We start from the raw sequence: 23944 nt of genomic DNA, 5'->3' as shown, positions 1-23944 counted from the left end.
ATTCTGTCCCTTTGACAAGCAAATACAGTCATTACAGGGGAGGAAAGAAACGGCCCAGCTCAGAAAGGCACAGGCGGACTTTAACGGATCGCACGTGTTTCCTTGTTCCGAGATTTCGTATCATGATGTTGGTCACTGATGAGAAGGCCGTCATTACAGTTTCACTTTTTAAAATCTTGGCCATTTTTTTGAAACTTGCTTTGTGAACATTCGTGTTTTAGTTGTTTCATTCCCCAGAAAACCAGAAAGAGACAGAAAAGGATGGCGAAAGCCTGGAGAGGAGGTTTAGATTTTTGACATGTCTGTTTTGTTTCTGAACGGAATCATCACTGAAAGTGTTCCTGTTTATCATTAACATCTGTAGGGCTGTGTTCTCTGGTTATAGATTTATTATTCATTTACTTACCTATTGATTTGTTTTTTTTATCAGTGACACCCCAGGCTTTTGAATAATTTAAAGGGAGCTTACAAAACATTGTAAGACAAGAATTAAAATGGAAAAAGAAAAAGATGCAGTTGGAAATGGGTCAGGACAGGTGTTAAGGTCGGAAATGAGGCTTTTAAACGAGGGAAGATTCTGTGTGGTAGGTCTACAAAGCGCTCTTTGACGGTTCCCGGGGGACGGGGGTGGGGAGGGATAAAATGGGAGTTCGGGATTTGCGGACACTAACGCCTACATATAAAATAGATAAACAACAAGTTCCTCCTGTACAGCCCAGGGAACTATATTCTACATCGTGTAACAGCCTATAGTGGAAAAGAATATGAAAAGGAACATATGTATGTGTACAACTGAATCACTGTGCTGTGCATCAGAAACTGACACAACATTGTAAACTGTTCTTCAATTAAAAAAACTGGACTCAGCCACAGTATTTAGAGAACTACATCTATAAAGCCATTTTAAATAATTTTTCTCTTTAGAAATTAAAAGAAGTAACAAACAACAACAAAAAAAACCCCACAAAGCACTCGTGTCCACGGCCAGGAGACAAGGTGATCGTGACGCTGCCTGAGGTTCAGCTCAGGAGGACCACAGAGCGACTTTTACAGCAGGGAAGGGATAACAGATGATGGCCAAAGCACTGGCACCCGCTGAGCTGAGCCACTCCCCCCCAGTCAGCCAGTCGACAAACACCGCCTGGACTGTCCTCTCGGCCAGAACCAGCACCTCCGCTCCACCCTAATCTGTCCATCTCCAGCCTGTCTCCTGCCTCTTCCGTCTGGGGCTGTTTAATCCATGTTTTCCAATCCCTCCGCCCTCAGCTCTCTGTTTCTCAAATTCAGCCCTTAAAAATACCTTCTGTCACATAATTCTACTCTTTATTAACAACTGCCCCTTCAAAATTTAAAACTCTAATGTGAGTGTAAGAAAGCGTAATCTTATCACAAACTGCTAAAATGAACATTTCCACCAGTTTTTCTGTCTCTTACTTCGAAAATCACCTGACCCAGTGCCCTCAGTGACCGAATGTGACTTATTTATTGGGGGGGGGTGTCTATCCTGTGGGACCAACAGTGCGAGGGCAGCAGTAAGTGAGCTCCCTTATGTTCTTACATCCCTGCGGGGGATGTTCTGAATCCGCACTGGAAATCTGTTCCCATTAGGTATGCGTTTGGTTTGGTCACAGGGAGAAGTGCAGAAACCCGCTAACATTTTCTGGTTTCTTTACAGACTGAGTGACGCTAAGACAGACCTCCGGCGTCACGGCTTCCATGATGCTCGCCCCGACTCACTGCCTGTCACCATCTGTCAGATGTCTGGATGGGTCGGGAAGCCCGGTAGCAGCATTTGATCGTGTGGCATTGGCATGACTGTGAGATAAAATAGGATCTGTTAATGATATAATGTGTTTTTAAAGACATGTCATCCCTTGCAAGGGGGCTTCGGGGCACCTCAGGAAACGTGCCGGTGGCTCCACGTGCAGCGACAGGAATGCCTTCCTGTGGCTTACACCTTTTTTTTATAGTGTATCTTTCCACTGCCATTATTTATGAATTTTCATTTCAGTCACAGAATGTAATTACCAAAACATATTTTTTTCTCTCCTCAGAATCAGGGAACGTCAATATAGTAAGTGTCATTCAGTAAGGGATTCAAACCCTGAAAATGCATTAGCATTTCAGCATGCAATGCATCCTTCCCCAATCAATCTCCAGCTGAAAACGCTCGTGTGTTCATTATGCCCCACACACAAGGCTGGACGTTCACTGTATTTAGTATGGAATAAATTTTAAACATTTGGGGCACTTTCTAATTGTGCCTTTACAGACTTTAATTCCTATAGACTACCAGGAACATTTAAAGATGAACATTAAGCCGCATCATTTAGAAACTCATTTGCGGGCTTGACGGACATCATTATTGATAAAGCAAAAACCTGATTTTCAGTATTTTATTTAAATATTAATACACTCAATTATTTAATTACATCAAATCAAGAGGTTATGAGAAAAGCTCACAGAGAAACTATTAATTTTTTTTCCTACAACGAAGATTTAAAGAACTGACTCACACATCTGCGAGGCTGACATGCCCGAAATCTGCAGAGCAGGATGGCAGGCCAGAAACTCAGGCGGAGGCAGATGCTGAAATCCTGAGACAGAACTTCTTCTTTAGGAAATCTCAGGCTGAGGGATACAGACCTTCAACTGATTACATGGGGCCCACCCCCATTATCCAGGGTAACCTCCTTTACTTAAAGTCAATTGACTGTTGTGTTACTTGTCTACAGAATACCTTCACAGCAGCACTGAATGATTGGTTAAATGACTTGAGTGCTTAGTTTATATGTTAACACGTAAAGCTAATTATCACAGCTCACATAGAGTAAACCCGTGCAGGAACACACTGGACGCCGGGTGAAGGGTGTCATCGGTAGGCTGCAGGCCACAGGTGCTGGTGTCAGTACTGACAGCCAACTCAGCTTTCTCGTTTCAAGTTCTTAATGATACTTCCGCTTTCAGTGACAGTGGAGCGTGCATGGTGGTGGTGGGGGTGTATGTACGTGTTTATCCAACGAGCACTTCCTATTACAGGATTAGGGTTACGTTGTGATAACAATACTGTAATGAGATGAAGGCATTCCTACCAGGCGTCTGTCTGACGCTTTTGTTCCTTAAACTCCTCTCTCCTGCCTGAGGCTCTCACAGCTAATAAAGAGCTGACACCTCCCTTCGGTGTCATCTGGGAGCTTCATATCCTTTCCAAAATGTATTAAGTTCTTTTGAAGACATACACACTGTAGTATAATCCTCACTTCACATATGAGGAAAGGATAATTCAACATTCAAGCTCAAGTTCAAAACTGAACATAAATCTAAAAACTACAAGAACTCCGTGAGTGTACGAACCGCACGGCACGGATGTCCCCACCTTTGTCGATGCATCACATCATTCTCTGTGCTTCTGGTACTCGTCCTCCTGATTAAAGGAAAATGCTTTTCCGGGGGCAAATCACGGAAGAAAAATGACTCCAAGTTACTTAGTCTCCTCAGCGTTACAGTTTCAGAATACTCCCCTGAACACTGAATTTTCCCAGGCGGTCCTCTTCAACGCACGTGAAAAATGCCATTAACAACGTTGCCACATATGTCTTTATTGCAGGGACATTGATCTCACTCTGTGAGAACACTAACAGATCTACGTCCACTAAGGATGTCAACAAAAATGCTTTGAGATCTTAATTCACTCTGGCATCATTTTAATATAATATCTATTTGAGAGAATCTCTTAACAACAGATACATAATAAAAAAAAAACCAAACGTCAGAAAAAGGTAGCAGTGACACCTGCGTGGCTATTTCCTACGTAAGGTGTCCAGACTGGGCCCGTGGTCTTCCACCACGTCAGTGTCAGTGTTGGCGATGATGAGTTGGGTTTTCAGTATTTCCTCCCGGGAACACCAGAAAGTAAACCAGAGCAGCATTATGAGCAGCAGAAGGCTCCCTCTTCTGTTTGAAGACGGTCACACTTCATTACTTCTTTAGGCATCGCTGAAGAACACATGCACTGTGTATTTATTTACTGAAATAACATATATTTCTCCTCTGAGATGCGTATCATAGGAAGAGCCGTGCTGGTCAACGTAAATCTTTACAAGGATCCACAGAGCTTTGTTACCTTGACGACATGTTCCTGGAGATCCGGGGCAGGTCAGGGGGCACGTGAGCCGTCCTTCCCAGAGCTCGCCCTGCGTTCTGCGTCCAGCCCCAGCCTGCATCTGGTCCATACACCTGCTCCGTTAATCCTGGTTGAGTGAACAACCGACCTAAATTGCGGTATTCTGCTTCTGTGACGGCTTCCCTCCATTCAGAGAGACCTCTCCCTCCAGACATGGTTGCTGCTGGATCCTTCTGTTGTGAAATCACCACACACTTTGGACTCAGAAGACTTTGTTCCAGCATCCACTTTGCGGGGTGGAGACTCCAGGCTGGGTCTGCAGTAGCACAGGGTGGTCGTGACAGAGACTGTCCTTCGACAGGCATGGGTTCAAGGTGTAGCCTCATCCCCTCTTTGCTGTGTCACACGGGGTGAGAATGTCCACATCCCTCGTGTCAGCTTCCTCTCGGAATATCAAGGGTCCTAACTGCACCAACATCGATACTAAGAGCTTAACTGCACAGAGAGATGTGTATGGTCAGGATTTCACATCGTGGAGGGCAAAACAAATCCATGACACGGAGACTCAGGAGAGTGTGTTTAGAGTTAAGGTCCTCATGCAAGTGAGCATGGAAGGAAGTTAATGCAAAAGGGAAGGGATTGGCCAAAGAGGAACGTGGGCCTGTGACTGCGGTGGCAGGTGGGGAATCGGAGTGGGTGGTGTGGACAGCAGTGCGGGTGGGGTGCGGGTGGGGCGGGGGGTCACACACAGTCTCTCCTGCAGGCCTTGGGCGCCCCCTGTGGCCGACGTCTGCGCTACAGCGACCCGTGACGAACTAGGAGGACAGTCAGTGTCCTTTGACGTGTCACGGGCTGCAGTGAAATGGAAACAGTTTCCCTTCCTTCGTGTGCGTTAGGCTACACAGTCTCTGAAGTCAGCATCTGCTTTTATTTATTTTTTCCCTAAATATTTTGCTCGGTATTTTCAACACTGCAGTTTGAATCATCAGGTCATGAAGGGAAGGATGAACAGATGAGAGAGTGGCAGAGGGGCCGGGCCAGGGCCTTCCGTCCGGCTCCGCCGATCAGCTGTGTTTGGGGAATCCGGGGTGTTTCCTCAGTGATCTGTTCCGCACTCTCCTGACGCCCTGCACCCCCGGGTCCTCAGTTAGCTTCAAAGTATCTCACAAGTCTCATCGCCCAATTTAAGTTGAATGTCTCTTGATTTTAAAATTGTGCACTGGAAATATCTGGGGTTTAGATTTTAAAATGTAGGATGCTCTTTACTTTGAAATATAAAATCCACAATAGTTTAATTTAAATACATTAAGATATGCTACAAAAATGAGGTTTACATTTAACAAAACATGGTGAATGGTGTTATTTTGAAATATTGAAGCTATATGTGTGTGGCTTAACATAGACATTTCTTTCTATCTATAATTTTGATGGCAAAACAAAAGTTACATGCATTTAACAACAGTGTATTGTATATACAGCAACTACGTCAGACTAAAAGGCAGTGTTTTGAAGTCAGTGCTGCGTAAAACTGCTGTTTTTAAACAAAATTAAATAGAACATTAAAATTTTGGTTTAAGAAATGAAGGTCTATGTGATAATTTATTCCTGGAAGAATTTCTAACTCACTCCACCTTCATTTTCTCCCTCTTAGAAAAGAAGTGTGTTGAATTTCAGAAGTATTTAGTCAAACAGAATGACTTGAGCGTTGCCGGAATACACAAAGAACCCCCATGCTTTGTATAAATTATTGTCATTAATGGTACAGCATGAGGTGCTTGCCTGAATAACTTTTTGTCGACAGTAAAAAAAGAACCAGCTTTCAGGAAGAAGTTGTGCATAAAATTCGCCTAAGAGGGTGACAACTAATTTTCATCTTAACAAATACACATTAAAGTCGTTTTCTTAAAGACCACGTAAATCAGAGTAATTTCCTAAATTAAACTTCTTGCTAATGTTCCCTTCGTGATTCTGAGCTCACACACCAACAGTTCCTCAAGCAAACTGGTGACCTTAGGAAAAACCCCATCGTCGCTGCACAGTGGGTCCTCCCGTGACTTACGTGACCATTCGAACAAGTTCGTTCACATGCATTTGCTGTGATTTCAATATAGTATCTAGGGCAGGCCCTCTGTTCTGACTCGGGCCTTGTTAGGCAGTGGAAGGAGGGGCTCCAGCTGGGAAAGAAAGAAACAGGGCACGTGCGCCGAGGGCCTCCGGATCTACTCCCTTATCCAGGCAGACCCCAGATGGAATTCTCCACTTAGTTGCAAGAAAAATACTATTTACATTTATCCATTATATTTAAGAGCTCCCTGTATTTTCACCTTAAAACTGGCCGTAGTTTTAAAGACAAGACATTTTTAGAAATCCGTTCCAGCGCACTTGCAAAGTATCCGGGGTCTCTCACAAACACTAACGCCCTCAGTATTTGCTTGTTGAGACTCCATTAAGGTCGCAAACTGAGTCCTGCTCGGTTCCTCACTAGTAGGATTTCCACTTTCAAAATCAAGTGTGATTGTGTATCATCCACGCTGTTAATCAGCTCAGTAAAACCGTCCTTCACGTGTACACCTCTTCACTTCGTTGGTCCTCAACACGTAACTCACGTGTGGTCCCGGCAGAGGCTCTAAGCCACTGCTTTTCTCGTTTATAAAACTGAGATGCTGATTTCTACTTCTGTGCTGTATGATTCCAACTACATGGCATTCTGGAAAAGGCAAAACTTTGGAGACAGTACAGAGACGAGCGGCTGCCAGGGGCTGTGGGGGAGGGATGAATGAACAGAAGGGGCACGAGGCTTTTAAGGGCAGGGAAACCACTCTTGGGCGACGCCGCGGTGGCAGGTACACACATTACACACTTGTCCAGACCCCAGGACGCACGGCACCCAGAGCGAACCCTCATGTAAACTGAACCCCTAGTGACGATGATGTGTCAACACGGGCCCACTGATTGTAACAAACGTGCCCCTATGATGAGGGGTGCTGATAACGGGGTGGGGGCTGCACTCACGGGGTCGGGGAGACACGGGGACATCTCTACATCTTCCTCTCAATTTTAGTGTGAACTTCAACTGCTCTCAAAAATTGTCTTAAAAACATTGCACTTGGGCTGAAGTCACAGAGCCTGAAGGAACAGGTCATGGAGTAGAGAGCTTTCAACTCCAAGCCACAGAATTCACCGCTATTACCTTTACAAGAAATAAGTGATGTTAAGATCTTCTGAGAAGGCGCCGCTTAGGAGGACAACGTGCTAACACGCAGAACAAGCAGGGGACACTGACTGGAGACTTCTTCCGCAATGAAGACAAGGAAGGTCTGAGCAGGAGACGAGACGGGGCGGCCCACCTACCAGGGGCTCTCGGGTGCCTTCCGCGCGCCACTCCCGCTCACAGGAGGCAGAGGGGATGCGGCCTGAGGCACGGCAGGGGCAGGTGCGCCCGCGGCCCGCTCGTGGCCGTTTTACGTGATTTCCCTTCCGTATTTAATCAGCGTTGCACGGATACAGACAAGGGCAGGGAAGCTTCAGTGATGAGGGAAGGAGAGAGAGGAAGAAAAAGCTGTCTCCATCATGTACGCGCTCACATTTATGAACACGCAGGTCTGGACGCCCTGAAATAACTCTCCCCACATCTGCTGCTGGTCCCCCAGGAGGAGCGAAAGGGCTGCTCAAGGGGGACACTGGGTTTCTTGTCTGCAGGCTTGCTTCCTGGCTGATTTCTCTTCTCTCGACACTGGCCTGCCGGTTGTGGCACGCACCACTCACATTCATTATTTTTCAATTAGCCTACAAGGTCCTCGAGGGCAACGACCATGTGTTGTGCTTCTTGGTATCAACTCCCACGGCTTGTGCAGTGCCCGGCAGGCTGCAGACAGACAGACACACACACCCCCTGATGGCTGACGGGCAGGTCTGTCCATGGATCTCAAGGTATTACTCACCTTCCATCTGCATCAAGTCTATACAGACACTGACTTAAGCTGCATCACGTCACACACAACATACTTGATGTGTCGTCTGGTTTCAGTTCGACTCACACGCCAGTGAATCAATAAAGAGGTCAGCGGTGTAATCGAAAGTGATCCAGGGGCGATTCAAGGTCTCCACCCAACTCCAAAGAGCTGGGGACACCTCTCGCACCCGAGACACGATGACGGGTTAATGGCCAAATTACACAAGGAACACACACAACGCAATAGTGAAAAACCAAACAGCCCAATTAAAACTGGGCAAAGGTCCTGAACAATTTTCCACATAAGACACCCCAATGGCCAACGGGCACCTAAAGCACACAGCATCACTGCTCACCGGGAAGGGCACGTCCAAACCACCATGAGGTACCGCCTCGCACCTGTTAAGGTGTTTGGTAAAAAAGAAAAGCAGGAGATGATAAATGCTGGCAAGCACGTGGAGGAAAGGCTACACTTGTGCACTGCTGGTGGGGATATAAACTGTCACAGCCACTGTGGGAAACAGGAAGCCAGATCACAGCCCTGGGGAGAGACGTGCACTCTGATGTTCACTGCGGCATCATTCGTGGGAGGCCAGACAGGGAAGCAACCTGAGTGCTCGACAATGGATGACGGGTAGAGAAGATGTCACACACACACGGTGGAATATTATTCAGCCATAAAAAGGGGGAAATCCCTCCATCTGTGACAACACAGATCATGCGTGAACCTGGAGGGCCTTGTGCTGAGAGAAATAAGCCAGACAGAGAAACATACATACACCAAGTGGTATCACTTAAACGTGAAATCAAAAAACACAACTCATAGATGCAGAGCAAGAAGGGTGGCTGCCAGGGGCTGGGGAGGTGGGGGAAATAGAGAGAGGTTGGTAAAAGGTTACAAAGTGTCACTTACAAGGTGAAGACTGATAAGGAACGAGGACCTAACGTGCCAACAAGCTAATACTCGACTGTGTGGTTAAAATTTGCTGGGATAGTAGAAATCAAGTCTTCTCACCAAAAAAACCCCAGAAAACCAAAGAAACTGTCAGCATATGAGACGATGAGTGTTAATTAACGCTATAGTGGGAACCCTTTCATAATCTGTATGTATATCAAAATCCTGTTCCACACTTCAAATGTGTCTATATACACACATACTCTAAGTACACACACACCCACACACACACTTTTGTTTGCAGTAAACTATTTTTATTTGCAGTAAAATGGTAGCATTTTTTTTTCACATGAAAGTACCCAGGCAACTTCAAAACCTGTCTTCTCCCTAAACGCGTGACCGGTACCACTGCACACCGTGTCAGACACGGCTACTTGAGGCGGGCTCCCCAGACACAGAGGGCGACCCCACCAGAGAAGACCGCCACTTTCTCGCTTCCGCATACGCTTTGCTTCCTCAGACTGCAACGCTCTGTCCAGCCTCTCGTAAAGGGACTTTTCTAGACTGAGATCCGGCCGAAAACAGTGTGGTGCGTCCCTGCCCTCATACGGGCCTAAACAGCCTGGGAAACAGAAGCAAGCAGACCACTCACAGCCCTCTCCGGCTTGGTGTGGGGCAGTCGTGATCGCCAGCATGATCACGACCTGCGCAACAGGGAGGGAGATCCCAGGGTTCTGCAAAGTCACCTTTTCCCACCCAGAGGGACATGGTGAAAACTGGCTTCAAAGCAGCCATGACCACCTTGTCCTTCACTTCTGAGCAGTGGGGACAACAGGTCGTAAGATGAGTTTTATTATGATGAATTAGGACACTTAGTTAAAAAAAAGACAACCTCAAGAGTGAATGCAGCCGACCCCCACCTGGCAGGGAAGCACGTGTGTGGGGGGCACGCGGTAGCTCACGTGTGACCCCGCCAGTGCGAGCGGAGGTCACGTGGCTCACTGCCTGTACGGCAATTAGGAAAGAAAAAGTCTTGACAAAACTCTGTGTGCAAGGTCACTGGAGACGAAAGAAAGTCCCGCTGCTGAGGGATCCAGCAAAACTCTTCAATTTCAATTAATTCCAGATTAATTCCGGGTTGTTGGATGGGGTTGGCTCCAGGAAGCAGCCACTCTGACATGGGGCGCTGGAGGGGGGCCAGGAAACTCTGTCCTCGACTATCCCTCCCCAGAAGTTCTCCTTTAAAGCTCCTATTTCAGAGATGAATCTTTTCAGTGAAGTGTCACCCCTTCGTCAAGCCTTCTTTTACAAGGCAAATGCCACAAGGAAAGGAGTGGCTACCCACAAGGAAATACTTGCTTAGAAGCTTTCTCTGGACCAGAAAGGGCATCTCCTGGAAAACTGTGATCATCCCCTAGGTGGACGGGCTAAAGGGAGACGCCCGGAAATGTGGACACAGCTGGAAACTGGCCGGGGGCCAGAGGTGGGGCCAGCCAGACATCTAACAAGTGGCTGTCAGCGTGTGAACACGATTCCAACCCTTTCTTGGCCTGAACAACTACACGCTGTGTCAGCACACCCAGGGGATTTGCAGCCCTGAGCCAGTCTAAGGGTGCCCCGACGCCCGTCTCAGAGGCGGGGGGAGGTGACGCCCTCGGTGTGTGCAGAGGATGGACACCGCCATCTGCGGTCCCCAGACAGGAGGGTGCCGGGCAGCCACACACAGCCCTGTCCTCTCACCAATGAGGAACAGCGACTCCTAACCCTCCCGCCAATTCCTCATTATCCCCTAAGGAATTACTTAAATCGTTTAAGTAATACCCTTTAAGTCTCTCCTCACTTTTAAATTTGATGCGTGATGATGGCTCTTCATCTCCAATCTCCTTGAAGCTCCGTAAAGGCCCGGAGTCGATCTTGCACTTCATTTGCTTTGCCTGCAAATAACAGACGCTCAGTGTTCGGGCTTTTCATGCCAGAATGTGAGTCCTGAATCCGAGGCAAGTGAAGTTTACGTTCCTGAAGGTTCTCCTTTATTCTGCATGGGGCTGTACATCGCTAAGCATCGCTCACCTCGGGAAGTATTTCCTTCCAAAAACGCAGTCCAGGTGGTGACAACTGCTTGTCTCTTCCCCCAGTGCGAAGCCACATCTCATACATCTTTCCTCTCATGTCTTCAGGAGACACGTGAGGACCAAGCCCCCCGGGCACCCTGCCGCTGCGGGAGTTGACCGTGTCATTATCCACAGCAGATCCACAGGTAACTGGAGGCTTCGAGAAGTCGTGTGGGCACATCGGCCTCCTGTCCTCATCTGCAACAGGTGACGGAGGGCCGGAAGCTCCACTCCAACCTAATGTGGCCTAAACTAAACCAGGGTCTAAGTGACTGCTACGTTTTACGTCTGGAATGTTTTTGGTGTCATGACAGGCACGGGTATCACTGACATAGTAAATGATTTCTGATGATAAAACCACCATCTGACATTGGTGGAAAAGAATCACAGACGCTGTCACTTTAATTCACAGAAGAAGAAACCTGACCCCTCACCCCAGGAGAAACGGGGAATGTTTAAACAAGGTGTTACTCTACGGGAGGATGTGTGGAAAGCCGTCAAATTAGAACGTAAAGACCTAGGTAATTAAAAAAAAAGAAAGCAACTCATTTAAACAATCACGCCCAGCATTTCTGTCACTCGGGAAACGTTGTGAGTCAACATGTGATTGAGCTATTTGACAAAAATGCCGTTTCACGTTACTGCCTTGCTCACATTGAGCTGCTCAACTACCACGGAGCCCGTGTCAGAGGCGGCTCTGACCGTCAACCCGCGCTCACACGGAGGCCTTGAAATGTTCGAACGCCTCTGAAACGGCGGCTGCTTTGTGCCACGTGGCAGTTGAACAGGAAGCCATCAAGCTGTGTTTTTTCTCTTACAAAATGAACGCCTGCCCGGAGCACCTCCTCCTTTCTTCAAGTAAGGAATGCAGCAGAGCGCAGTGGGCCCTGAACTCTGAACTGCGCCTGTCAGTGTAGACGCTGTGCGGTGAAGATGGCAGCCCAGCCCAGCGGAAGATTGCACCGGCAGCTCCCCTGCCACCAAGCTGGAAACCAGAGCCCAGGGTGAGTATGTCACGGGTGAGCGTCGGCAACGGTGTTTGTTCAAAGGGTTTTCCTCGTGTTTACTGACCAGGGTTAGGTTGGGGGGGCATTAGGGGGTCTGCCTGTGCCCCTCGTTTTGATCCTCAGAAATGACAGCTGGGGGTCCTGAACATCTTGTTGTGCACAACTCGCCCCAGCCGCCCAAGTCCCTCATGGTTTCTCTGTATCTGTTGCTCCTGGTGCAGGTCCCAGCCTGTGCAGACACTGCAGCAAGAGGTCCCAGGCCTCAGTCGGCCTGAAACGCTAGAAGCATTTACCAACCTGACTTTAAACTGTGCAAGTTTTTCTCTAGAGCTCTTTCCACAGACCCCCTTCCTAAACACCTTTTGTTCTAGGCACCAGAATACTAGGACATATGGCTCATTGATTCCCGAGGCCAGAGGTAAACAACACGCCCAGCCGGAGGAAGCGGACCACTGCATCTGCAAAAACAGGAACAACCTGGCAACACTTTGTCGCCCCGCATACAATCTCCATGGAAACTGGCACCTGCCCCGTACTCTTGAACTTCTCCTATAAAACCCCTGCCTTCCATCCCCAGCAGGCTCATAGACTTGGAGGCATTAGCCCGCGATGACCCCCTTCGTCTGCCTTTTCTTCTTCACCCAAAACTCTGTCCTCAAGTCCCAATTTGGTAAGTGGGGTACGGAGGCTGAGTCTTGGCAACAATTAGGTAGGTTCTGGGTCTGCCGGCCACAAGGACGTGGCCAGGAGAAACCCTCCTGTCTGTGCTGACTCAAGAAGCGATGTAGGAAAACTCCGTCGCTGACGTGAAGGACTCCAGGAACACAGCGAAGGACCCTGAAGCCAGACTTTCAGTGTTCTGCAATCGAAATGCTGCTGTGGACCCAGCTGAACTCTGAGCCAGGGAGGGTGGAAAACCTCAAGGGTCATCACCAAGGAAACGCAGGTCACATTAGCATCGAGTAGACGCCTTTCAGCGTCAGTTCCTCAGCTGGCATTTGGAACGTCCAGTCAAACAGATTCTTGTATGTCAGCGGGTCACGTGGTCTTGGGCCACCGTGGGGGCTGGCTTCGTGGCAGGGAACTGTGTAACAAAGTGTTTCTGAAATCCTGAAATGTTAAACCCTCTATTTACGCTGCCGCTGGCACCACGGACAGAAACGACACTGACTTTCCTGTCCACGTCCAGAGATGGCCAGTCTTCAGCGTCCGTGCCTCTGCCCGTGTTCTCTTCTCTCTCAAGCTGTGATTTATATTCTCCTCAGCAACATGAGGCACTTGTGAGTTTCCACAGGCTGCAGCTGCCCGTTCAGATGTGTTCTGTTTCTAGTAACGTTCCGAAAATACAAATGATTACTGTGCCCATTAATTTTGCATAACATCTTTCCCAAGAATTTTTTTTTTGCCCTCTTTATATGCTTTGGGATTTGACTATTCAAGTGACATGCTCAGAACTTCAGATAACCTATTTAGTAAACCACAACTCCTCCCTTCTGACTGAATTTTAAACACAAGGCAATCAAATGCAATTAATTTTTTAAAGGAATAATGGCACCATTTTGTGGGATAGTTTTGATTTTTGGGGTAATTTTCCTTATGTTTCTTCATGTAAGCCTCCAGACAATCCTTATTTAAAATCCTTATTTAAAAATAAGAAGAGAGAGGCCCAGAGGAGTGAAAAGGGATTAATAATGTGCTTTCACGCTGGAGGTCAGTTCTCATGACTACATAAATAAATGACTGTATTTTCAAATGCATTTTCTTATATTCAATAAGAGTAGTCATCAAAGCGGAGAGCAGAATTAAACATCAAATTACTTTCTCTGCCTGGAGTATGAATTATCTGAACTTTCAGCTCGCCCGTGTATTCACAGATGCCTACAATCCCACAGATGTGATGGTTTATCATCTGCTTGAAGGAAAAAAACATCATTTAAATTGTATTGAACTGTTTCCTTTTTTGTTTGTTTGTTTAATGCACTGGTTACATTCTCACAGATAAAAAAGCACTGTTTACGTAAGTTTCTAACACAACTCAACTTTAGAATTGCAATTTTTAATACTGTCACTTTTTCCCCTAAAATTTCACTTAACTATTTGCTAAAGGAAAACTGAAGTAAGTTGAAGAAAAAAAAAGCTTGAAAGTTGAAGAAAAGCTAAAGAAAATTGTGGGATTAAGTGCTGCACAGCTGATGTACAGCACTACCTGATGCTCAGTACTACCTGATACTCAGCACTACCTGACACACAGTGCTACTGATGCTTAGTACTACCTGATGCTCAGTGCTACCTGATGCACAGCACTACCTGATGCTCAGTACTACCTGATACTCAGCACTACCTGATGCACAGCACTACCTGATGCTCAGTGCTACCTGATGCACAGCACTGATGCACAGTGCTACCTGATGCTCAGTACTACCTGATGCTCAGTACTACCTGATACTCAGCACTACCTGACACACAGTGCTAACTGATGCTTAGTACTGCCTGATGCACAGCACTACCTGATGCTCAGTACTACCTGATACTCAGCACTACCTGATGCACAGTGCTAACTGATGCTCAGCGCGACCTGATGCACAGCACTACCTGATGCTCAGTGCTACCTGATGCACAGCACTGATGCACAGTGCTATCTGATGCTCAGTACTACCTGATGCTCAGTACTACCTGATACTCAGCACTACCTGACACACAGTGCTACTGATGCTTAGTACTACCTGATGCACAGTGCTAACTGATGCTCAGCGCTACCTGATGCACAGTGCTACCTGATGCTCAGTGCTACCTGATGCACAGCACTGATGCACAGTGCTACCTGATGCTCAGTACTACCTGATGCTCAGTACTACCTGATACTCAGCACTACCTGACACACAGTGCTAACTGATGCTCAGCGCGACCTGATGCACAGCACTACCTGATGCTCAGTGCTACCTGATGCACAGCACTGATGCACAGTGCTACCTGATGCTCAGTACTACCTGATGCTCAGTATTACCTGATACTCAGCACTACCTGACACACAGTGCTAACTGATGCTTAGTACTGCCTGATGCACAGCACTACCTGATGCTCAGTACTACCTGATACTCAGCACTACCTGATGCACAGTGCTAACTGATGCTCAGCGCGACCTGATGCACAGCACTACCTGATGCTCAGTGCTACCTGATGCACAGCACTGATGCACAGTGCTATCTGATGCTCAGTACTACCTGATGCTCAGTACTACCTGATACTCAGCACTACCTGACACACAGTGCTACTGATGCTTAGTACTACCTGATGCACAGTGCTAACTGATGCTCAGCGCTACCTGATGCACAGTGCTACCTGATGCTCAGTGCTACCTAATGCACAGCACTACCTGATGCTCAGTACTACCTGATACTCAGCACTACCTGACGCACAGTGTTAACTGATGCTTAGTACTGCCTGATGCACAGTGCAGTGCTGGATCTTTGTATCCAGTTTGCTTGCACACTCTGTCTTCCTCCCTGGACTGAGTTTATCTCTGTTGTTCCTTAGGAAGGAACAGGGTTCTCAAAGTCAGTGTGACCACACACTGCCAAAGGGCTCTCTTGCATTATTCATATCTAGAAGACAACATTTATTTTTAATGCATTACTAAGCCATGTATTTACGGCCTTTCATGTTTAACAGTAAAAACAGCGACTGATTATAACCAGTGCTAGCAGAGATTTTGCCAACAGGTTTTTTTGAACACTTCCTTTGGGAGTAAACACCACGCCAGTTAAGATCAATATGCACATATAGACTCAAAGTTCTCACAGATTCCAGGAATCTCTTCCATGGAAAACCTGGATATTCACACATACGTGTTGATATTTATTTCACTGTTACGTGATAAAGCAAAGAAAAAAGTCCCATTCAAATACAGAGTAAGAAAACCAGCCAAGCGACCAAAATAAAGCATTAGTTCAGAAAACAGATAGAAAATAAAATTATTCACAGTGATTAAGCGGAAAAAGCTGATTAACAGTGTTACTGGCCGTGTGTTTAACTGTTTATTTTTCTCTTACAACAGCATCTTCTAGTGAGATCACAGATAAGTGCCATCTGGTGACAAACCTTCCATTTGTTTTACAGCAGTTACTTCTTGCAAGTGTACTTTATTGGCAGGTGGAATGTACGGAAATAAAATCCTAATAAATCCCTGCATTTTGCCTGAAAACATACAAATGACTACTTTCAGCGGAGGTTTCTGCATCCAGCTGTGTCCCATGAGGAGCTGTTCGTGGAAGGTGGTGTGACGGGCAAGCTTTTGTCCTGCATCTGCTTAGAAATGTCCCTCCTGCACGGGGGTCTGCATGTCCTTCCCAGGGCCACCCTCTGACTGGTGCTAGAAAGAGTCTTTTCAAAAGAATATTTAACTTTTATGCATTTGCCTGCTTTTGTGAACTTCCATCCTCTACCAGTGAAGCATATGCATCATATTAAAATTATGTGAAAATCTGAAACAATATTCCTAAAGTTATGTTTTAAAAATAGCATGCAGCCCAAATCATTCTTGTCTAAGTAGAAATATGTTTCCGAAAACTACAAAATTGTCTCTGGTCACTTATAATTAAAAAAAAGAAAAAAGGAAAAGGAAAAAAAAATGCATCACTCTGGTATTTCTTGTTTTCTGCCTATTGTTTAACTTCTTAAATATATCACAATATCACTGGCACTGGAAATAAATGTGTGATAGGAAATACTTCACCATTTTCTAGGGTTAGTGACCACTTTATCGAGATACTTATGCACATCAATGAATTTGTCATAATTTGAGACTTAGTAGCTAGTTCCCAGAAATCAGCAGTGACTTCATACAAACACTCACATACACACACTCACACACACACACTCACACACACATATACACATGCATTTTTTTGTATGTGTGTCTTTATATACACAGACATGCATAGATACTTTTATTAGCTGAAAGTACAAAGTCAGAGAATCTTTAATAAACTGCTTTTTTACGATTATAAATGCCTTAGATGATTATGTTTTCCTGACTTTAAATTTACTAGCCAATCATGCTTTAGGTTTTTCATTTCTCATGCCCCTTCAACCATTATTTGATGAGTTCAAAGCAATTGAATCAAATACATAGATTTTTTTAAGTGGGGAAAATAAACATATATTTTATTTTTATTTGAGCCATATATTCAAAACAGCATTGCAAATAATAGTACATAACCACTTATTAAAATGTGGTAAAATTTTTTTTAAAGTTTGGGCAAAAAAGAAAACATTTCATAGTAGTTATAAATTGAGTTCTCTCAAAATATTTAAATATTTACTTTCATAACTCTTGACAATCCTTATATTTCTCTTCATAGTAATAATAGTAACCTTTCCTCATGAAAAACTTTCAGTAATTATTGGGGAAAAGAGCAGTTCAAAGTGCTGATAAAACAGGGACTGTCTTTAAATGTGTTGGGAATTCAGTTGTTCTTTAACAACTATTCACAGAGTATATAATATGATAATTAACATAGCTTATATTTAAAGTAAAATTAGCCTGATACCACGTTAAATTGTTTAAAAATAAAATACCGGATTGATCAGCTTTTATAATAAAATATCTTGATTAGGGAGAACAAATCCCAACCACTGTTAAGAACCCAGAATCTTTTTTTACCTAAAAAGTTTATGTTGGATTAATTTGTAACGTTGAAAATGAGACATGTATTTTAAGCCATTTTAAATCTTATCTGACAAATATATAACTTTCGATTGAAGTTTATTTCATAACCTTGTAAAACTCCGTTTAATGATTTGAAAATTACCAGGCATGTTTATATGCATATACATGATTGACTGACTGCCAAATTAGGTCGTGATTAAGCATGTAAACTTATAAAATGGTTTTGGGAGTAACTTATTGATTGATATAATAAATTTGATTCACAGGAGATAATCAAAATCAGAACAACAAGAAGCCAGGAAATAATTACTTAAATACAGACTCTTCTTGCTTCCCACGGGAGTGTCTTCAGACGCTACCGAGGGCTGTGCACACTTCAGATTCGCTCACAACGGTTCTATGGCACAGCGGCAAGAAACCTGGACTTGAAGCAGGGCCATTGTCTGCACACCTGACAGTCCAGCATTTTCTTTAACATCTTCAAACACACTTTTTATTTGCAGAATAATGACTACCTGACAGTTTTCATGAAGATTAAGCATCACCCTTTATATATTTATTATAAGAGACACAGAAGGTGCTTTATAAGGTGACTCTGGTAGGTCAGTCCCAGGGCTCGTGGTGCGCGGGCAGAAGGCAGGTGAGACCAGGCGGCCCACTAGCGGATCACTGTAACAGCATTTCTGAGAAATCTTTCTTATAATCTCTACGTTCAATTCCTGTTCAATATATTTCCTTTTTTCTCTCAAAAACAAAACACTCTGGAGATGCCTTTCTGGGGGTAGCCACGTAGGGACACCCCACAACTAGCCCCTGGATCCAGTAAAACCAGATTCCTTAACTTAAAAATCACTCCCCTGCGTGTATGCCAATCACTCGGCTTCTAGGAGTGAGTTTGCTTATATGTAACTAAACGCTGCTTCTGCGCCATCCATCCCTTGGCTATTGATTAAGAGTATTCTATAGAAACAGCTGCATGAGAGACACAGTTGTCGCACATTTACTTTGATTCCCCCCTTTTGCTATACGTTATGATTTTGGAACATCGACTGAAAAATGTTTGTGGGCTTCAGTGCACCTCTGTGCCTTTTGGAGACACGAGCTAAAGTGAACATTTCCTTTTCTAACCATTAGATGGAACCCATTCCCTCCCCCTGTAGGACCTCAACTGTAAAACGTGCTAAGAAATCACAGGGGAATGACTGTCAGGGCACCAGGGAGGAAGGACACTTCATCCTCCCACGTTGGGAGGATGCCCCGTCCTTTATCTGAAAGTGGCCGCACACCTTGTGTGACTTATGAAGCGGTTCCTGTGAATACAGCCTCTGTGGCTTCACAGCCTGCCTAGTAACAGTGATTTGGGAATGTCCAGGAGGTGACTGATTTAAAGGCACGGTTGGCACCAACTTCTTACGCAAACTACAGAGAAAGGGGAGGTCACGGCCACCCAGTCCAAAGTATTCTCTGATAACTTACTTCTGAAAATTGCTTGTCCCTTTTTACTTTTACTCAAAAACATATTGTTCATACACAATTTCTAGTTACTGTTGCCCTCTGTTATTTAAATAATGAAACAATATTGCATTTTCATTAGCTGCAACATCAATGTGTGCACCAGCTTCACAGGTATTTATGGCATGTTTTCCTGATCATTAAAATTAAAAATCTTTTGAGAATAAAAGTGGGAGATTTATTCAACATGTACTGATAGAAATCATCACTTCATATGGTTGCAACTTGTGCCAGGAGCTAGTAAGATCCTAACAGAAAATATTAACTATACAGTAGAAACTACAGCAAAGATGCATAATTCACAATTTTACATAAGAAATGACTCACGTTTATTTTTAATCACTTATGTACCAGTTTCATGAATATTTCATACATGATTTTTTTGTTATTAAAAATTTATCTTTTTAGGTTACTCTTACCTGTCAGAGTAAACACATACTTTTTTCTCTAATAGTCAATGCCTCTTTAATTACTAAACCAGAAAAGAAAGTATTACCACATAAATTGGTTAAGAGGCTATGGTTACTTTCAAGTTGCATATTATTCGTTAACATAAAACACAGGGCAAGATTTTCCCCTCTTTTGTCTATTAATGCATCTGTTTCCAAGGTCTGGAAAAGTGACGAACACATAAGAGTTAATAAACACTTGCTGAATAAAGTCAAAATGTACTATTACAAGTTCCTGTTGGTCATACCAGTCACCCACTGAGGGCAAGGAGGACGGGTTCTGCACAGGCAGTAAAGACATCATCACATGACATCATCATTGCGGACTTTTACCACCAACCTGACGCCCTGGAGAAACGTGGTCGAGACTTTCTTGAGCATCTATTGCCCCAAGGTCTTCTGTCTATCGACGCATTTACTCTCCACGAGGACCCGGCGAGTCCCTGCCACTGGTGCTGTTCCACAGGTGACGGAAGTGAACTGAGACCACAATCAGGGAATACTCATTCCATTTCTCCTACGTATCACATTCTACCTGTTATAATAATTCCTACAAGATGCTCCAACTAGACCATGGTTCCCCAAAGACAGACTCTACCTCATTCCTTTCTGGATAGCCTGCCATACGTACTCAGCACAGCAAGCTAAAACGGAACATGCAAAATAAACCTTGCTGAAGGAACGTGCGTGTAAAAGGGGGTGTGTGTGCGCGTGTGCGCGTGTGCGTGTGAGTCTTCTCCTCTGAATTGCTTTGAGTATCGTGGAGCTGACTTTAAAACATCATTCTGAGAGACACTCACAGGTAGTGTGCTATTGAATTTCACATCCTCCTGTTCAGAACATCAAATATTTTTATTTTTCTGGGACCTGGACATAACGCCCTCGGTTAAATTTCATTTTCAAATTTTACATTAAGAAAACAAAGAGCACAAGACTTGGCTGCTCTCGAGAAAAGTCTGGATAGTTCCCTTTTCTGCTAATGAGAGGATGGTAAATTGCCAACTTCCTCTTTTTGCTATAGATGCTGGGATTAAAAATTAAATATTAATTTTGGTCTCTGCAATTCCATTAGTCTCCATTTACAGTTAATTAATTCATTCCTCCTGGCTTTCATTTTCTATTTCATTATATTCTGAATATGTTTTGTTCAAACAAGTCACTGGAAGTAATTTGTAAATACAGGTTATGGATATATTTAATAAACAAAAGAATGGTGGCAGATCTCTGGATTGGTTTTGCCCACATAATGGCACAGACACTCATGAGACGCCTGCCTCTTATGGCCCTCTTATGTCATAGTTTCCCCAGAAAACATACAGGACTTGAACAAGTTCCAAGTGATGTGGCTATAAATTTGCATTTTTACACCAGCCCACTCCATCATCAAACCGCCGTGTGCTGAGAACCTCCCATGGGGATGACAAAATAGACAGCATGGTCCGTCCTCAAGAAAAGCTCCCTCACTACTGACACAGCGCACCCACAGCACAGCTGTGATTTACCCGGGGGGAAATCCTGGCGCCCCCGGGGCTGGGTGTAAGTGGGTCACCCCCCAACATGGGGAGGGTCAGCCGCCCCCGTCACCTCACATCCCCCGGACACTGACTGTCTACACATTTCTCTCTTTACTTCAGCCGTTTTTTCTAAGCACACATAATTTTTACCTCTCATTTATAAAATATTCATAACTCACAGATTTATTCATCTCATATTCTTTCTATTTGTACTCTTGGAACCTACCTACCAGTACAGACATCACTGCAAGAAACTCACGGCTGTTTTTCAATATTTTCAATATTTCAATACAGTCTGAAACACAGCATGGAACATGCACGTCGGGTGCAGGGTCTGAAACGTTCGGATCTTCCTGGGGGCTAGTGAAGAGTTACAGGCATATTTGCGAGGAAGTAATTTGAAGGAGAAGCATCGTCCGCCCCGCTTGCCCTCTTCCCAGTGGTCCCGGAACGGCTCTCGCCCGCTGGGCTCTCATCATCACTAATTGAAGGCGCTGATACTGGTGTAAAAGATGTATCTGTGGCATATTACATGAGTGCATTACCGTGCTGATGTTTTTAAGGGAAAGCAGCCTCCCTTTCTGGAAGCATCCGTTACTTACTGAGGTCTGGTCTACCCTGCACAGCTCCCCAGCGCTCCCATTAGCTTTAATGAAAGGAACACAATATGGGAACAGCGAGTGGAGAGAGAATTCATGTCATAATATGCACTTGATTGCAAGCCACAGGTCCCACTGTTTTCCAACTGCCTCCTCGAAGCTCGTGCTTTACAACAATTAGCAAGATGAAGAAAAATAATACCATGTAACACCTGGTCCACAAGAAGTCTCCTCCAGGTGTGCACAGCAGTACGTGAGCTACACGGTCCACAAGGAGGTTCGACTTTCCCCATTTAAACATGGCGCCTTCATCCCTCATCGGATTTTCTAACTCTTGCTGGAGCTGAGCACACACAGACACAGGTACAGAAAAGCCTCAAAAATGTACACGATGTTTCAGGTCAGGAAATGGAGGCCACCTTCTCCTGGAGCAGACTGCACTACATTCCAATGTGTGCTGTATACTGCATCGGAGGTGCCAGGGGAGAATGGCTTTATTTTGATTGCTCCTACAAGATGTGATAGAAATATTGATGAAAAGTTAAGGGGTCATCGGCCTGGCAGCAAAGCACACAGGGAGAGAGAGCAGGAAACATGGTGATTAAACTTGCTTTTAATGCACAGGATATGGTGTGTGCTGTGGACTGAATGTCTGTGTCCTCCCCACCAAGTTTGTGTGTTGAAGCCTTGCTGCCCAATAGTATTACAGCAGGCGGCAGAGCCTTTGGGAGGGAACTGGGTTTAGATGCAGCAATGAGGGTGGTGCCCCCATGATGGGATTAGTGTCTTTGTAAGAAGAGACCAGGCTCTCCCCTCTCCGCCCCAGCCTCCCGTGTGAGGACACACGGAGAGGGCAGTCACCACCAGCCAGCAAGAGGGCTCTCACCAGGATCCGAACTGGCCCCGCCTTGATCTTCGACTTGCCAGCCTCCCGAACTGTGAGCAGTAGATTTCAGGTGTTTGTAAGCCGCCCAGTTTAGGGGACTTTATCTAAGCACCCCGAGCTGACTGAGACACTGTGGAGAAGCACCTAAATTTTACAGACTGTTTGAATTGCAGGCAGTCATGAAAAAAAACCTAGTAAACATAAGGCTTGTTCCAAAAAGACCATTCACCACTAATAACAGAACTATCTCCTCAGCCAGCACCGCCAGAGCTAAAACTTCCAAGCTGGGGAGGGCGCCTCACCGGGCTCGTAAACTGCGTACATCACAGAAACACCCAGGCTAGGCTCTCCTTGCCAGGTGCATCCGAATCACATCCTCTACCCCCTGATGCCTACTTTTCTCTCTTTCCTCCTTTCTACATTTTTAAAAAATACAAAATTAGCTTCATCCGTGTTGAGTGCTTTGCAATTTATAAAGTACTTTCTAATATATGGTTGAAGGCTGACCCTTTTAAGAATTGTGTGAGCCATGCATTTTATTACCAACCGCTGGCATGCACGGGGACTTCATCGTTCGGAGTAAAGTGAGTTTGCACGGCAGCCGAGCACATGCTAATGTTATCCTAGGTCATAATTAACGTGGATCAGGAAGAGACTGCAGGATATGCCTGGATTTCAGATTTAATGTGGTCTTTTATATGTGGTGTATTCCAAGAAGTGTAAAACAGCTTTCCCCGCCCTGCGGTCCGGGACACCTCAAGGTTACCGAAGCATCTTTGGCCAAACTTTCGATCAAGTGTCTCTGATCCTCTCTGCTTGCGTTTGCTTCCGCACCTGATGTCGTGGGTTCTCATTTTGTTGCCTGGTTCAACGTTGTGATGGATAAACACACATCCAACTCCTGCTTCCGCTAATTTCTTCCAACTGCCACTTCCCAGGGATACCTAACTTCTGCTCAATTATGCCAATGCTGTCCAGGTTTTTTCTTTTTTGAATAAAAATTCACTAGAGTGACTGCCTATGCTTTTCAGAATTTGGATAATTCGGTATCTTCTACTCTCCCTGGATTTTTCTCTAAAGGTCCATGTGACAAGGCGCGAGGACCTGGAAAAGTTTCTCAACCTTCTTCCACCCTGCAAGCAGGATTCTCAGAAACTGAGGAGACAAACTTCACGATCCTGGTCCTTTGCAGCTGACGCCCCCATGGCTTCCCTGGCCAGAGCTAGCA

General features: G+C 45.1%; 1 protein-coding gene across 1 annotated transcript in view; it reads right to left on the bottom strand.

Annotated features, from left to right (window-relative positions):
* CSMD1 (CUB and Sushi multiple domains 1) overlaps positions 1-23944 on the bottom strand; it is a 1700362-nt gene that overhangs the window by 582423 nt on the left and 1093995 nt on the right. The gene's annotated exons all lie outside the window — the stretch shown is intronic.

Source organism: Vicugna pacos, chromosome 26 (assembly GCF_048564905.1).
Source record: "Vicugna pacos chromosome 26, VicPac4, whole genome shotgun sequence".
Lineage (NCBI taxonomy): Eukaryota > Metazoa > Chordata > Mammalia > Artiodactyla > Camelidae > Vicugna > Vicugna pacos.
This window is presented reverse-complemented; position numbering and strand designations above follow the sequence as displayed.